Genomic DNA, 5000 nt, shown 5'->3' with positions numbered 1-5000 from the left:
GTCGCTTCCAGAAGGCCCACCTGCCTTGGATCGACACCCGGTTAAGAAACATGGAAAAAGTCCCTCTATTTAATGGAAGTCAGCACAAAAAAGCTGAAAATATGACAGAGTGTCAAGGAGGGTGTCGCTTCCAGAAGGCCCACCCGCCTTGGATCGACACCCGGTTAAGAAAAATGAAAAAAGTCCCTCTATTTAATGGAAGTCAGCAACAAAAAGCTGGATTTTTTCTAAGTGTCAAGGAGGGTGTCGCTTCCAGAAGGCCCACCCGCCTTGGATCACCACCCGGTTAAGAAAAAAGAAAAAAGTCCCTCTACTTAATGGAAGTCAGCAACAAAAAGCTGGAATTTTTCTAAGTGTCAAGGAGGGTGTCGCTTCCAGAAGGCCCACCTGCCTTGGATCACCACCCGGTTAAGAAAAATGAAAAAAGTCCCTCTAGTTAATGGAAGTCAGCAACAAAAAGCTGGATTTTTTCTAAGTGTCAAGGAGGGTGTCGCTTCCAGAAGGCCCACCCGCCTTGGATCACCACCCGGTTAAGAAAAAAGAAAAAAGTCCCTCTACTTAATGGAAGTCAGCAACAAAAAGCTGGAATTTTTCTAAGTGTCAAGGAGGGTGTCGCTTCCAGAAGGCCCACCTGCCTTGGATCACCACCCGGTTAAGAAAAATGAAAAAAGTCCCTCTAGTTAATGGAAGTCAGCAACAAAAAGCTGGATTTTTTCTAAGTGTCAAGGAGGGTGTCGCTTCCAGAAGGCCCACCCGCCTTGGATCACCACCCGGTTAAGAAAAAAGAAAAAAGTCCCTCTAGTTAATGGAAGTCAGCAACAAAAAGCTGGATTTTTTCTAAGTGTCAAGGAGGGTGTCGCTTCCAGAAGGCCCACCTGCCTTGGATCGACACCCGGTTAAGAAACATGGAAAAAGTCCCTCTATTTGATGGAAGTCAGCAACAAAAAGCTGGATTTTTTCTAAGTGTCAAGGAGGGTGTCGCTTCCAGAAGGCCCACCCGCCTTGGATCACCACCCGGTTAAGAAAAAAGAAAAAAGTCCCTCTACTTAATGGAAGTCAGCAACAAAAAGCTGGATTTTTTCTAAGTGTGAAGGAGGGTGTCGCTTCCAGAAGGCCCACCTGCCTTGGATCGACACCCGGTTAAGAAACATGGAAAAAGTCCCTCTATTTGATGGAAGTCAGCAACAAAAAGCTGGATTTTTTCTAAGTGTCAAGGAGGGTGTCGCTTCCAGAAGGCCCACCCGCCTTGGATCACCACCCGGTTAAGAAAAAAGAAAAAAGTCCCTCTACTTAATGGAAGTCAGCAACAAAAAGCTGGATTTTTTCTAAGTGTGAAGGAGGGTGTCGCTTCCAGAAGGCCCACCTGCCTTGGATCGACACCCGGTTAAGAAACATGGAAAAAGTCCCTCTATTGAATGGAAGTCAGCACAAAAAAGCTGAAAATATGACAGAGTGTGAAGGAGAGGGTCGCTTCCAGAAGGCCCACCTGCCTTGGATCGACACCCGGTTAAGAAACATGGAAAAAGTCCCTCTATTTGATGGAAGTCAGCAACAAAAAGCTGGATTTTTTCTAAGTGTCAAGGAGGGTGTCGCTTCCAGAAGGCCCACCTGCCTTGGATCGACACCCGGTTAAGAAACATGGAAAAAGTCCCTCTATTTGATGGAAGTCAGCAACAAAAAGCTGGATTTTTTCTAAGTGTCAAGGAGGGTGTCGCTTCCAGAAGGCCCACCTGCCTTGGATCGACACCCGGTTAAGAAACATGGAAAAAGTCCCTCTATTTGATGGAAGTCAGCAACAAAAAGCTGGATTTTTTCTAAGTGTCAAGGAGGGTGTCGCTTCCAGAAGGCCCACCTGCCTTGGATCGACACCCGGTTAAGAAACATGGAAAAAGTCCCTCTATTTGATGGAAGTCAGCAACAAAAAGCTGGATTTTTTCTAAGTGTAAAAGTTGGGATTTTTTCTAAGTGTCAACTTTTGGTGTACCAACCCTTCCAAAATAAAGTCGGGATTTTTTCTAAGTGTCAACTTTTGGTGTACCAACCCTTCCAAAATAAAGTCGGGATTTTTTCTAAGTGTCAACTTTTGGTGTACCAACACTTCCAAAATAAAGTGGGGATTTTTTCTAAGTGTCAACTTATATAGTCGGGATTTTTTCTAAGTGTCAACTTATATAGTCGGGATTTTTTCCAAGTGTCAATTTATAAAGTGGGGATTCTTTTCCAAGTGTCAACCTGTAAAGTGGGGATTTTTTTTCCAAGTGTCCACTTTTGGTTCACCATGCCTTCCAGAGTCAAAGAAGCCCCCGAGTGAGACCCAAAAAACCGGACCGAGTGATGTCATTTGGGGTCCTATTTTCAGTCATTTTGTGGGATTTCGGTGACGCCGAGGAGGGAAGCAGGTGTCAAGGGACAGGGGGGTGCCTGTCCCTTTAAGAAGGCCGGCTTGCCGTGGATCTACACCCGGGTAGGGAATTCAAAACAGGTCCCTCTATTTGCTGGAAGTCAGCACGAAAAAGCTGGAAATATGACAGGGGGAAAAAAAAAAGAAGAAGCTGCAATGATGGCAGAGTGTCCATGTGCCTGTCCCTTTAAGAAGGCCGGCTTGCCGTGGATCTCCACCCGGGTGGGGAATTCCAAATAGGTCCCTCTATTTGCTGGAAGTGCCCCCCCAAAAAGCTGTCCATTTCCCCAAGTTTTTAAGGAGGGAAAAGCCACTTTAAGCCTAAAAAGGAAAGCGGGGATTTGGAGCCCTCCGGTGGACTTCCGCCGCCGCTGCACCCTTAGAAGAAAAAGCTGCACTTATGGCAGAGTGTCCATGTGCCTGTGCCTTTAGGAAGGCCGGCTTGCCGTGGTTCTGCACCAGGGTAGGGAATTCAAAATAGGTCCCTCTATCTGCTGGAAGTCAGCACAAAAAAAAGCTGGAAATATGACAGAGTGTCAACTTTTAGTGTAATAGACCTGCGAAAGTCAAAGTCGGGATTTTTTCTAAGTGTCCACTTTTGGTGTACCAACCTTTCCAAAATAAAGTGGGGATTTTTTCTAAGTGTCCACTTTTGGTGTACCAACCTTTCCAAAATAAAGTGGGGATTTTTTCTAAGTGTCAACTTATAAAGTCGGGATTTTTTCTAAGTGTCAACTTATAAAGTGGGGATTTTTTCTAAGTGTCAACTTATAAAGTCGGGATTTTTTCCAAGTGTCAACTTATAAAGTGGGGATTTTTTCCAAGTGTCAACTTATATAGTCGGGATTTTTTTTCAAAGTGTCAACTTGTAAAGTGGGGATTTTTTCCAAGTGTCTACTTTTGGTTCACCATGCCTTCCAGAGTCAAAGAAGCCCCCGAGTGAGACCCAAAGAACCGGACCGAGTGATGTCATTTGGGGTCCTATTTTCAGTCATTTTGTGGGATTTCGGTGACGCCGAGGAGGGAAGCAGGTGTCAAGGGACAGGGGGGTGCCTGTCCCTTTAAGAAGGCCGGCTTGCCGTGGATCTACACCCGGGTAGGGAATTCAAAACAGGTCCCTCTATTTGCTGGAAGTCAGCACGAAAAAAAGCTGGAAATATGACAGAGTGCCCCAAAAAAAAAAAGAAGCTGCAATGATGGCAGAGTGTCCATGTTGCTGTCCCTTTAGGAAGGCCGGCTCGCCGTGGATCTCCACCCGGGTGGGGAATTCCAAATAGGTCCCTCCATTTGCTGGAAGTGCCCCCCCAAAAAGCTGTCCATTTCCCCAAGTTTTTAAGGGAAACAAAAACCAGGGTTGGGGTTGGATGCATCACACTGTAAGTCTCGGCTGCAGCCAGAAGCAAGTATTAAAAAGATAGACATCAACCATCATTTAAAAAGGGGAAAACAAATCCATTCATCAATAAATCATATCCAAATTTAAAAAAAGAGGCAGCTCAAAAGAGAGGGTGTGTGTCCAGCAGAAAATAGGCATGATAAACAAAGAGGGCTGGGGTTTGGAGGAGGGCAAAATGTCCCGCAGCCGGCCGCCCGAGTTCCGGGATGCCCAGCACGTCCATAACGCACCCCGCAAAGTCAAACTGGAAGTGGAGGGGAAAAAAGCTGGGAAAGAAGTTAAATGTCCTCAAAGTGTTCCAAAATCAGTCCCACAAGTCCCGCAGCTGGCCACCCGAGTCCAGGGAAGCCCGGCACCTCCGTAACAAGGCCCGCAAAGTCACACTGCAAGTGGGGGAGAAAAGCTGGCATAGTAGCCAAAAGTCCTCAAAGTGTTCAAAAATCAGTCCCCCACCAGCCCCGCAGCTGGCCACCCGAGTCCAGGGACGCCCGGCACAGCCGTAACGCACCCCGCAAAGTCAAACTGCAAGTGGGGGAGAAAAGCTGGGGGAAAATCCAAAAGTCCTCAAAGTTTTCAAAATCCGCACCCGGGACTGAGTCCAGCAAGTCCCCCCGGTCCCAAAAATGCCATTTTTTTCAAAAAATACCCAAAAAATGCGGGGGCCGGATTTCGGAACCGGCGTACCGCTTTCGGCCCGCGTGCCCTAGATTGGAGACCGATGTCAAAAATGGACGCCGGTCGGGTATTTTTTTCCTTGGGGTCTATAGAGAGTAAATCCGGAGGAAAATTGGCCTTACGAGCAAAGGGAGGGATTTTAGGGGGCATAACGTCCAGCCGCCTGCCTCCCGGGTCCCGGGGAAGAGAAAGTCCAGAAAACTCATAAAATCATGCCCAGCATGGAGATCCACAAGTCCCGCCGCAGGCCCGAGGCTTCCCGGGTCCCGGGAATGACCAAAAGACACCCAGGAGTGGACCATCGAAAGTGGGAGGGAAATGGAGGGAAAGTCGGGAAAAAGGTCCAAAATGGGTTGAAAATCATATGATCCCACCCAGGGTAGAGTTCCACAAGTCCCGCAGCGAGCTGCACGAGCCGCAGGAACACCGGGAATGACCAAAAGGCACCCAGAAGTGAACCAGCGAAAGTGGGGGAAAAATGGAGGAAAAGGAGGAAAAAGTACCAAATTGTTTAAAAATCCTACCCAG

The sequence above is a fragment of the Nerophis ophidion genome, unplaced genomic scaffold (assembly GCF_033978795.1).
Source record: "Nerophis ophidion isolate RoL-2023_Sa unplaced genomic scaffold, RoL_Noph_v1.0 HiC_scaffold_417, whole genome shotgun sequence".
NCBI classification, from domain to species: domain Eukaryota; kingdom Metazoa; phylum Chordata; class Actinopteri; order Syngnathiformes; family Syngnathidae; genus Nerophis; species Nerophis ophidion.
The sequence above is the reverse complement of the archived record's forward strand: the minus strand, read 5'-3'. Positions refer to the sequence as shown.